This window comes from Sciurus carolinensis, chromosome 18, assembly GCF_902686445.1.
Source record: "Sciurus carolinensis chromosome 18, mSciCar1.2, whole genome shotgun sequence".
In the NCBI taxonomy this organism is placed as follows: domain Eukaryota; kingdom Metazoa; phylum Chordata; class Mammalia; order Rodentia; family Sciuridae; genus Sciurus; species Sciurus carolinensis.
This window is the reverse complement of record NC_062230.1, coordinates 28902545-28914713: the sequence shown is the minus strand read 5'-3', so window position 1 is coordinate 28914713 and position 12169 is coordinate 28902545. Positions and strand designations below refer to the sequence as shown.

The 12169-nt window shown below is 50.0% G+C and overlaps 1 non-coding gene across 1 annotated transcript; it reads left to right on the top strand.

Moving 5' to 3' along the window:
* Positions 1 to 10579: 10579 nt before the first annotated feature.
* Trnai-uau (transfer RNA isoleucine (anticodon UAU)) lies at positions 10580 to 10648 on the top strand. The gene has a single exon. It is a non-coding gene; the product is annotated as a tRNA-Ile (tRNA).
* The last annotated feature ends 1521 nt before the right edge of the window (positions 10649 to 12169 follow it).

Genomic DNA, 12169 nt, shown 5'->3' with positions numbered 1-12169 from the left:
AGCCGCCAGATCCGTGAGCGGAAGAGTCTCTGTGGATGCAGAAGCTCAGGCTGTTGCAGTCGGTCAGCTGGCCTCCCCCGGGGAGAGGAGGAAGGACCAGGCCGGTCGTTCTTGGGAGGTATTAAGTGACCCTCAGAAAGGAGAGAAGCTGGGAGGTCATGGGGGTCCAGGGGGTGGTGAGAGGAGCCCCACCCGGCCCCTCATCTCCAGCCTTCTGTCCCTCCTCACCCACCCTTTGGCTCTCAGCAGAGCTGGGAATGACCGGGGCTCGCTGCATCGTGGGCGTCCTGTGCGTCCGAGGGACCTGATAGAGTGACCGCCGTGGAAGGTCTGCTGGGAGGGGACCGGGCATCGCCGGGTGAAGGTCAGGAAGCAAGAGCCCCGTCGGGGGAGCCACAGCCCCCTTACGGTGGCGGAGCCAGGACTCGCCCACCTCATCGCTGTCCTGAAGCACAATCACGGATGACCGTAAGTCACAGTCGATGGCTGAGTCGTCCACATGGGCAGCGGGAAGCCGTCTGTGGATCCCTCACTCCCAGGGAGGGCTGGCCAGAGTCGGGACCAGGGGAAGATGCGAGGGGCTCTGTGGTGCCGGCAGTGTTAGGAGGACCCCGAAACCTGGGGAGGGCGGAGCAGGCCGGTCCTGGGGAGGGACAGCGGCGTGGGGGAGGCAGGGCCCTGGACACAGCAGCTGGTGGTTTTAAAGCATCCGGGTGCCTTTGGGGAAGAGGCGAGAGCGGTTGTGTGTGTTGTCCCAGGAGCCTGGGTCTGCAGCACCCACCTTCTCACCTCCTGTGATTTGCTGGAAGCCACCACATCTTGGACTCCGCCCAGGGCCAGGCAGCGGGCCGACCCTTGTGTCCAGTGGCGTGTCCCGGGCCTGGTGCGGCCCCGTGGGGACTCCTTGGCCATCACGGCCGGATCCTCTCCTTCCTACCCTGCAGACTCATAACGAGGCCTGGTCTGTGGCCTCAGCTCGGAGACAGAAGAACCCCCGCCCAGGGAGGCAGAGGAGCCTGCCCAGGGTTTCAGAGCTAGCGAGTGGCAGAGGTGGGATTCGATCCCCAGGGGCCGAGACCCAGAGGGAGCCAGGTGGCCCCTGAGCTGTTGCGCTAGGGCCGCCGTAATAAAGCACCGTGGACCTCGCCATTACACCACCAGAGGGCTTCTCAGTTCTGCAGCCTGGAAGCCCCGGATGAAGGGTTGGTGTCTCCTGAGGCCTCTCTCCTTGGCTTGCACATGCTGTCTTGTCCCTGGATCCTCACGCAGTCACCCTCTGTGCGTGTCTCTCTGTCCCACTGAACTCTGCTTAGAGGGCCATCCAGCATATCCAAGTAAGGACCTGCCTCTTAATGAGCTTAAGGACCCTGTCTCCAGGTTCAGTCACATTCCGAGGCACCGAGATCCCAGTACGTGACTCTGGGGGGACACGATTCAGCCTTGAACAGCGCGGTCCCCGTTCCCTGAGGTACAGCATTGCTGAAGCAGGATGGCCTCCTGCACACCCTGGACACCAACAGCCATGAGTCGGACCTGGAGAAAGTGACTCCCTCTTCCAAACTGCCTGCTCCGATTGCACCAAGGAGACCATCCAGGTCCTGGTGACTCGGGTACGTCTTCCCCAGATACCCCAGGGAACAAGAAAGCCACCTGGCTACCGGGAATGCAGCAGCCCTCTTTATTTCTGTTCTGTTTATTTCTCGAGTGATCTTCAAAGGAAAGACTGAGTCCGTTAAAATTCAAAAGGGAGAGTCAATCGGAGTAAGAGGTTCCTGGAGGTGACAGTTCCGGTAGACAGCTACAATGACCAAGTCGGGAGAGGCTTGTCCTCTGCTGCCCGGCCACTGCTGGAACAGAGTGAGGGCCCAAACATCCCAGGCTGAGGAGGGCATGTTCCTGAGGGACGTGCAGACTGGGGGCCTCAGGAGACCCAGCAGAGTCTGGGGTCACCACTTCAGAGTCTTAAATCCATGCCGCCAAGTCGGTGAGTGATGTCACCCACTTGGGGATCCCTTCCTTTCCAGCCCCCAGCTTCTTGAATCTCACCCCGGTCCTCCCTGTCCACGCAAAGGGCTGCTTCCCAGTGCCCACCCGGCCTCTCTCTTCCTTGAGCATCCCTCCAACCAGCGCCCGGAGCCTGGCTTTGACCGTTCATCTCTGCTCCCCATCCCCAGATCCTCTCAGAAGCTCCTGGAGAAGACAGCTTGGCGCCAAAGCCAGCTCTGTTGCTGAGCAACCCCTGGCCCTGGATGGTTTTCATGACTTCCCTGAACCTCAGTCTCCTCATCTGCATAATGGGACTAAGGATAGACCAGCTGCGAGGATCAATGGGAAATCGTCCCGGAACTTCCTGGCCCTTGGGGAGCACTCGATCACTGGTAGCTATCGTTAGCTTCCTCCAGAGCAGAGAAATGTGTACCTGCCAAGGGTTCTGGGAACACGGCCAAGATCACCCCATCCCAGACGTGAAGTTTCTTTCCAGCCTTAAATTTGGGATTCCACTCTGTAATATATCTACATTTGCTTGAATATAAAAATAATGCTTTAAATCACCAGCAGGGACAATTAGCGCCCCTGGAAAATAAGCTTTTACGTATCCTCTGCCAAGGGTCCCGCCTTTCCCTGGGTGTATGTGATCTGAGCAGGGAGAGATCTGAATTCCGAGGGACTGTCCTTCAGCTCCAGGGTCCTCAGGGAAGGGCAGTTTTACTGACAGGGGACGTTTATAAACTGTCTGCGTTGAAACCACTGGGAAGATAGTGCCTCTGGTATCTGGTGGGCAGAGACCAGGGACCTTCTAAATGCCCTGCTAGGTACCACGACTCTCTATCTCTGTCTCCTTCTTGGAATGCCACGGCCCTAAGTGTGAATTAATGAAATCCCACGAGTACAGGGAAATGGTACGGAGGCGGGGTGGGGAGATGGTGGCAACGGGAAGCAGTTACACTGTCCTGCCATCCTGGCCCCTTCAGACCAAACCAGTCTCCCAGTGCCCACCAGATACCTAACACTGCCCTGGGTCTACATCAACCCAAGAGCTGCCTGAGGTGATGGCTTCCTCCATCCAGAGATTAGGAGAAGTCTGGACATCAAGGACAATCTCAGCTGCTCCTCTCTCTCCCAAGAAAATCACTGTAAAATCTGTTTCTCATCAATGCTTTGGAGGGTCATTGGGTGGGATGGGAGGGATGCATTAATAAGCTGTGACCGTCTCTGAGGTGGACACTGGATAAGACCTAGCACGGTGCACAATTTTATGTCTGAGGCACCTCCCGGGGACACTTACTCGTTTCTGGTCTTTCTGAACATTGATAATTTCTCAGGAGCCAAAGGAACAGATTTTTCTTTTATTTCCAGTTCAATTTTATTTCATGTTTAAATTTCTTCTAAAAATTGTGTGTTTTTCTACATCCATGAAGCCAACAACTATTTTGATGAACTTTAGGACACTTCAATGAGAAATCATTTTTCTATTGAGGATACTGTGTTGGGAATGCAGTAGGTATTCAGTAATTATTTGTTGAACTAACCAGTGACAGAAATCTTTCAGATAAACCCAATCGAATTCCACTTCCTTTTTCTTCAAGTTTGTGTTGTGCAATGTTATCTTCAATTCAGCTCTAAATCTATTTTCCCAGAAACAGACATTTCTAGGGGTGGAGTGAGACATCACTACAGGCCATAGGGAGGAGAGTTGAGCTGTCAGTCTTAACCAAAGCTCTCATTCTGAGCATCTACTTTTCCTTCTATGACTGGCCCTAGAAGAACAGAGGTCACTGCCCATGTGACCACTCCACACCAGGATCTCAAGCAGCTGGCCATGGGCTCAATAGTATTGGCACATGCAGTTTATTGGGTACAAACAATGTTTTACGAGATCGCAGCCAACTTTTTAAAATCTAAGGATCTTGCACACAAGAGTAAACTCCAGTGTCTTCTCTTGACATGTTGGAGGACTGGACAACAGTGAGTCTTCATTCCCAGGCGACAGCTATGAGCCTCAGCTTTTGGCTTCCAGTCTGCCAGAATCCCCACCACTCCCTTTTCTCCCACAGCCGGCCCCTTTCGTTAGCTTTGGTTACCTGCCCATCAGGCCCCTCTAGGCATGAGCTTGCAATTTCTAAGCTATGTGTTTGCCAAGGGGGCGAGGAGGGTATTTCTAAAGATCCTGCCATGCAGCTGAGTTGTTCTTCCCAACTGACACCAATCTTCTCCAGATGCTGGAGTCATGGGAAAGTGGGCTTAAAGCACCCTCTGGCTTAATATTTGGGGGATCCAAGATTTAGGGAAATGAATCATCTTTTTCGGAGGACTTGAATCCAAGTCCTTCAACTCCTGGCGTGTGTGTGTGTGTGTGTGTGTGTGTGTGCACATGTGTGCACACGTGTGTGTGCACATGCCAAGGGCTTGTTAGAGAGAGACAAGAGAGAAGGTCATGTTGATGGGGCCCATGTTAAACCTTCTCCCTTCTGATCTGACAGCTGCCTGAAGGTGTCTTGCGTGGCTTCACCATGCTGGGGCGGGGCTGGGTCTCATCCTTGGAGACGGGAGGGACACCCAGCTCTCTCCGACTCCTCTCCCAGGCCCAGCACAGTCCCTTGAAGCCACTCACCTGCAGCTCTTCTTTATCGGATTTTAGGATCCAGGCTCCAGGGCAGATACCAGGACATTGTGGTCGTAGGTTCAAGTCCCACCCTCCATCCCAGTGAGACCAATGATCAAGCTGACATCCTAGCCAGTTATTTGTTCTAGAGTCAATTTTTCTCAATTGATTCACAAAGGAAGGGAGAACAGTGTGTGTTGCTAAGTAGCACATGATATGGTGCCCAAGAGGGACAACTGTAGAACTTCTACTCTGTGGGTTGGCCCAGAATCAAGGTCCAGAGTAGCTTGAAGAAGCTGACCTTCAGCAGCAAGTTCTGGGTCTGCTTTGGGCGAGACACCGAGGACTACAACATCCTAACCATTTGCATTTATCAGTGGCTGTTACAACAGAGTCCTGAGCCACTCACGTCTCTGGGCAGGGGATGTGGTAGCCAGGTTACCCACCAGAACCGAGTCCGCATGCGGAGGCTTCAGTCCCCAAGACGGTCCCTCCACAGGAAGCACACTGCGGTCGACCAGTTGACCGTTTGTTTTGCTCTCACTACTTTTCATCAAGCTTTCTTCCATTTTGTTCATTTCTGAGAAAACCCTAAAAAAATGAAGAAACTTCTGAACATTGGTCACCACCAAAGGCTGACCCTTCGGCTCCCAAGACCACCAGAAACGGACCTGTCAAGGATGCACGTGCTCCTAAGCCAGTTCCAATCATTTCAATGCTGGGGTTAATGGGTTAATGGGCTTCAAGACCCCTTGACCAATGACCGATTGCCTGCCAGTCCCCTGCATTGAAAAGACACCTTTAAAATACATGGACCCCAAGCACAGGTGAGCTCACAGGGGACTCCAGGGTGAGGGCAGGGTTATCTCCTAGGTGCTGGTCGTAAGGCAGCCTGTTGTCTCCACCTCCCGAGTGGAGAAGCTCCTCACTAGGCACCTGCCATCTGGCTTTGACTTCATTTCTGCAACCTGAGCCATTTGGAAAGGGACTTTCTCCTTTACCCAGAAGGCCACATGCCATAGGATTCCATTTAGATAAAATGTCCAGAAAGGGGAAAATCCATAGAGACAGACAGTACAGTTGGTTCTCTGCCTCTGCAGGTCCACAGCCTCAGATTCGACCTACCTTGGAGAGAAAGAACTTGAAAAAAATAATAATGCAAATTAAAAAACAACAACTGGGTGGTAGAGCACACACCCGTAAACCCAGCCATGTGGGAGGCTGAAGAGGAAGGATCACGAGATCAAGGCCAGCCTCCACAACTTAGCAAGACCTTGTCTTGAAATAAAAATTTAAAAGGATTGGGGGTGGAGCTCATTGTAAAGTGTCCCTGTGTTTCATCCCTAGTACAAAAAAAAAAAAGAGTATACAAACTATGTATATAGCATTTACATAGCTTTTATAAGTAATCTCGAGAGGATCTTAAGTATGAGAGAGGATGTGTAGAGGTTATGTGCAAATAACATGCTAACATGTTATTTTATATAAAGAACTGGAGCATCCACAGATTTTGGTGTCTGCAACAGGTCCTGGAACCGAGCCTCTAGGATCCCAAAGGATGGCTCTAGACTCGCGGTCACCTGGGAGACTGGGAGTGGAAATGGGTACTAACGGAATGGTCATGTGTTAGAGGGCCAAGAAAATGTTCTGAAGTTAGATTATTTTGTATGGTCATAAAACTCAGCAAAATCTGCTTAAAAATGTTAAATTGGACACTTAAAACTGGTAAATGTCATGGTCCGCAGCTTGCACCTCAATGAAGTCATTGATTTAGAAAGGAGGAAGCGCACGGAGGCGGAGGTGGGCCGTGCAGCCCTGCCCACTCGCAGGGGCTCCGGCGCGGCGCGCAGGCCTGGTCCCAGCCCTACCCTACAGCTCTGTGTCCGGGGGCTTTTGCTGGCCACCAGAGTTCACTCTGACCACGGCTGGCAGACTTGAAACACCAGGTCAGGTCACTGATGTCCCTAGAGAGCAACCCTCAACCAATAATTGCTGGGAATGGGTGAGTCAGTATCTCCACTCTGCTGCCTTGGGGACATTTTCGTGGCATTACGGGGCTTCTCCAAGGAGGCTGAGCTGGAGCTTCATGCTGGACTTGTGCAAGCACACCGCCTCCCCTCTCTTCCCGGCCTCATTTTCCCTCCTCCCTCTGACGTCTCCTAGGATCTCTGCTCCGATATCTTCCTGCACCTTGAGTCTCTGAGGCGGAGGCCACTTCCCACCAGGGAAGCTGTGCTAGGAATTGGCAGGAACCAAAAGTTGGTTGGGCAGTTGAAGGGGAGTCGCAGATCGGGGGGTCTGATGTCCTGGGCGGGGGTCTCAGCCCCACCCTACGGGCTATGTGACTTGGCAGCCCCGAGGCTCCTGCTCTGGTGGCCAGTCAGGACGGCCGCGGCACCTCGGCTGTGGGGGTGTGGGAGGGCGTGAGGCCACAGTGCAGCTGGAGCCCTGGGCAGAGGGATTGGCACATGGTGAACTCGTAATTGCATGTAATTGGACGGGATGATGACGGGTCCGTTAAATAATCACACACATTTGAACCAGGCTGAAAGGACGGGTCAGTTAGATCTGCTGAGGCTGGTCCACAGAGCGTGCCTTTGTAGCCGGGATCAAAACGCTCCGGTCTCGCTGCCGCCGGATGCACCACCCTTGGTGAATGACACCGGTCACCCCGTCCGCTCTGCGGGGAAGTGGGCAGAAAGTGGCACAGACGGCCTCCTTTTGTCACGATGAATACCCTGACTTGAATTCTTCTCCAAAGGGACCCATGACACTCAAGTAATTATCGAAAAATTAGTACAATTAGTTTTATGACCTTCTGCAAAGAAGGGGACACTGTCTTATCTCACTTGGCTCTCTATTAAGCCGGGGTCGCTCATTGGGTGGAGGAGTGATTTTTCTATGACTGATTGTGGGACTTGGAAAAAGTTATTTAACTTTTCCTAACCTAAATCCTTCTGTGCCCAGAGGAAATGAAAGTGGGTATCCCTGAAGGAATAGGATTTCCTCAAGGGGATAGCCTGAAGACTATGAAGCTCCGCCTAGGCAACAAAGACCTGAGCTAGGTGGCGTGTGTAGCAGATGGCAACAGACAGGTCCCTCTGTTAGCACATCCCCGGTGTAGTTAACATGATAGGAACTGGGTTCCTCCAACCTGTGGGAAACAGAGCATTTGTCCTGGCTTAAGGGACCATCCTTAACCTGGCAGACACAATCTAGCAACCATGGCATACACGCCACCATTTCCCATTCTACAATGATGGCAGGCATTACTAATTGATCATTGCTCTTTTTTTTTCAATTTAATTTTGAATCCAGTCCCAGAATCTCTTCCGGTCGAGCACTGGAGGCCACCACTACCAACTGATCAAAGGCAACATGCACAAGAAAAGTCATTTGCCACGCCCTGGAGAAAAGCTTAAAAAGAATGGAGTTTAGAACAAGATCTGGTGCTGATCTGATAAATACTTAATAAATAAGCAGGTAAAGGATAAAGACAACAAGGCTATTTAATGCTGCCATTACCCGTGTCTTCATTTGATTACCTGTGCAAAGGTGGAGCCCGAGTCTCCAAGCTCCCCCTCCCTGCACGTGGATCTTTCTTGAATACTTGGAAGTTCTGAGAAGCATCCCTGGAATGCCCAGACATTGAACACCCAAGGAGCTTCCTCTGAAATGATGCATATTGACATGGTCTCATCTTGGGAGATGAAAACTCCTTAGTTACAGCATTTTTGTCTGGCGCTGGCTGCACGGAGACTTCCTGGAAGTCTATGTTCTCTGAAGTACTTACTCTGGCAATGAAGGAGAAATCCTTAATTGGTAAGACGTAGCCGACTATTATCTGGCCAGGAGGCACATCCTGAAACTCTAAGTCAGGCGTCCACAGCTGAGCGGTAACGCCAAGCCTGGCGGTGATCTCCTTAGGAAATTGGTTTTAGCCGTAGGAATGACTGGCCTTTTACAGCATAAAGACCAGCGTCGGACATCGAACCTGCAATTGCCAGCATCCCATGCTACTAATCGCCGAAAGATGGATGCCGGGTCCGAGGTTTGTCTTCTTTTACTGCGAACTGAAGGGTCTTAATTATGACCATACAATTACCAAAGTGCAACAAATTCTTAGAAACGCAGACAATTTGAGAGGAGGAGATGGAAACATCCATGGATTCACTCTCCAGAGAAAATCAGCCTTAAAATCTGGACTGGTCTCCTCTTGTCTCTTGTCTCTGCCTGTGTGTTGTCAAGTCTGTGCATTATATCCAGAGACCGTACCTCCTGATTTTCATATCACTTTATGGCCTAGTGTTTCTCCATGTTTTTTCTCCATGTTTTTGCACACTCTTTGTATTTCAGTCGCTGCAGAAATATTCCAGTTAACGGATTTGCCACCATGTGCCGGACCATTAGGCAGTACTGGTTGTGCTGGCTTGTCGGCTGGTTTTGGCCACAGTGTTGAAAGGCAGGTCGCTCCGGCGTGTGGCCTCTGCGGAGGCTGGAACGGCCGTCTTTGCAGGTGAGGGATCTTTCGCACATGGGAACATTTTCTTGACTTACATTCCAATCTCTCGCTCTCTCTATAAAGTGAGTGAAGTACACACCTCAGGTACACAGAGCAGCTCACCTGTCCACATGCGCGTCCCCGTCAAGGCAGAGGGCGCTTCAGCTCCCCCTCCCATGGCACCGATTTTAAACAAACTCAGCCTCCGGAAAAACACATTTCCGTCTTTGCCCTGGAAGTCAGTGGCCTTTTCTGACCAGGACTCCTTGGCTGTGCTCACCTGCAGCAAGGCCTTCCTGGAACCGACGGAACTCAGTGTGCGGGAGGTCCCGTCCAATGCATGGAGGAACGTCCATTGTCCTTGAAAGGAACCGGGGGAGGCGGACTGTATTCTGAGCCTGCGAGTGACCTTTAGTCCTCTTCCACCTGTCCTTGGTGCCCTGATGAGACAGTGGAAAGAGAGTGGGCATTTTCTGCCCAGCTTTTAAATGACTTTGGGAGCCGCCAGCAATTTTCTCTCTTTCTAGCGATTAAAGGGCTTGACATCATTAATTTGCTAAAGGACAATTGGCGGCGGATAATAGGGCAGGTGGGTTTAAAACCAAAAATGTCTGTGTGTGCATACGTACACAGATAAAACAAACACAGGTGCATACAGAAAAGACGTCGTAAATAAAAATAAATCTATTTCCATAGACGCCGCTGATTCTGATTGCCATGGACGCCTTATCTGTGAAATGGGACGCCCGGCCCCAGTTTGCAGATAAGGAATCCGAGGCCACACGGGGAGCATCCTGGTCTCCAGGGCTGGCACATGCGGTCCTCAGGCAGGTCCTCACCTAGACATGGTGAAGGTCTAGGTCCTGGCGCTTTACTGGCCTCCCTTGTAGCTTTCTTTCTTTTCTGTTTTGTCATATTATATCCAGAGACAGGGTTGCTTAGGGCCTCGCTAAGTAGCTGAGGCTGGCTTTGAACTCACCATCCTCCTGCCTCGGCCTCCCGAGCCACCAGGATCACAGGCGTGGGCCAGCGCGCCCGGCTCCATTGTAGATTTCTAACACTTGACCTACTTGGAAGGGCACGTCCCGATTCTAGAAAAACAAAACACCCCAGCAGTTTCACGCCGGTGGAATAGGACACCCTCTGCTCTGTGTCGCTCGTGAACTGAGGTGGGTGGGGGCGTTCATGTTTCAACAGATTCATTGAGATATAATCTGCATGCGATCAAAATGCGCCTGTTTTAGCGCATTGGCAGAGATCTGTGACCATCACCACAGGTAATTTCAGAGAGTTTCTTTTCCCCTGAAGTCAGGATCATGCCATTATTGGTCCTCCCCCACCCCCGCATGCATGAATCTGCTTTCTGTCTCCGTGGGTCTCCTGTTCCCGACGGTTCACGTAGAGAACATTGTCGCGTGGCGTGTGGTCTCTTGTGCAGCTTCGTCACTTAGTATAGAGGTGCTTTCAGGGGGCGGGGTGTAGCTCAGTTGGTAGAGTGCTTGCCTTATAAGCACAAGGTCCTGGGTTCAATCCCCAGCACAGCAAAAAAAGGAGTAGGGTGTTTTCAGGCTCACTCAGCTGACAGTGTGACTCAGGACTCTGTGTGCTGACCACTCCCTGGTCAGCCAGCATGGTTTTGGATGAATGCTAAACATCGTCCTTACACTTTATCATGGGCTCAGTTTGCTCAAAATTGTCTTTTCCTTTTTTAAGCCTGTCCGGCCCTCTGCTCCTCACGATTGTACTTTATCCGTAAAGCGTGTGCGTTCTCTTTTATTGCTTTCTCTTTAAAATCTTTTTTATCATTTCATTTCCTTTACATTCCAGCCTTTAATCCATCTAGAGTTCTTCTCTCTTTTTTTTTCACACATGCTGGAAGGTAGGAGCCCAGCTTTATTTTCTTTCGATGGATAATCTGCTGGGCTAGCAACATTTTTCAAACACACTGCATTTTTCTACTGGGTTCAAGAATTATCTTTGGGTTTTCTCACACCGATCTGTTTTTCCTAAGCCAGCAGCACCATAATCATGTGTTTGTGCTTGACTTGAGAGTGCTTTCCCGACTCGTGTGTTCACCTGGATGCAAGTAAGTACATGCTCATTTTGGGCTACTCTGGGCATTTTCTGCAGCATGTGTTGAATCCAATCTCTTACTTCCCCTCCCCCACCATTAAAAATAAATGATTGATATTTTAACTGAACCTGGAATTTTAGGTTAATTTGATTGATTTTTCTAAGATTTATGTTTTCTATCCCTCTTCGCCCACACAGGAACATGGTGTTTATTTCCTGGTCATAAGCATCTCGTTTTATGAAATTCACTGAGATGTGGAAGTTCACTGATTTCAATGGGTTTTCTCATGTCCTTCTTAAATCTCTCTTCTTGAGTGTCTTCCCATGTTATTTTATAACTGGCTTCATATCTAGTGCTCTGTGGCTAGAATAGTTTCCTCCACATCCATTTCGAGGTGTCTATTACCCGTATAGACAAAGGTTATTCACAGTTGTATATTTGTGTTGTTTCCAGTTACCTTACTCACGCTCTTATTGGTTCTAGTAGGGTTATTTCTTTCTTATTAGTCATTAGTTTTCTTTATTTTACAACAAACCACCCATTAAAAAAGAAATGTAGTTTCTTTTTTTTCTCCTAATGCTTACACTGATTTTTTTGTTTGTTTGTTTTCTTACTTGGCATTTATAAGAACCTCTGTAATTATTTGAGTGTTTTAACTTTAGTCAATTTGAATCTTGGTTTGCTTGTTTTGTTTAATAACCTTAATTACATTTAGGTAATTTCCTTCTACAAATGTTTTACTTGTATCTTGTAAGGAGTGACTACCCAATGTAGTCAAATGACTTCTCAGCTTCATCTTTAATTATTGACGAAGTTCATGGGCTGTGTTAATATTAGATTCAAGCCAGCCTCGAATCCCTGGAATAAGTCCTACCGGGTCATATTGTATTATTCTTTTGATATGGTAGTGGACTCAGGAGATTTGCCTTTATTTCATAAGTGAAATTTACCTGCAGTTTGCTTTTCTGGCACCTGTCTTTACTGGAATCGG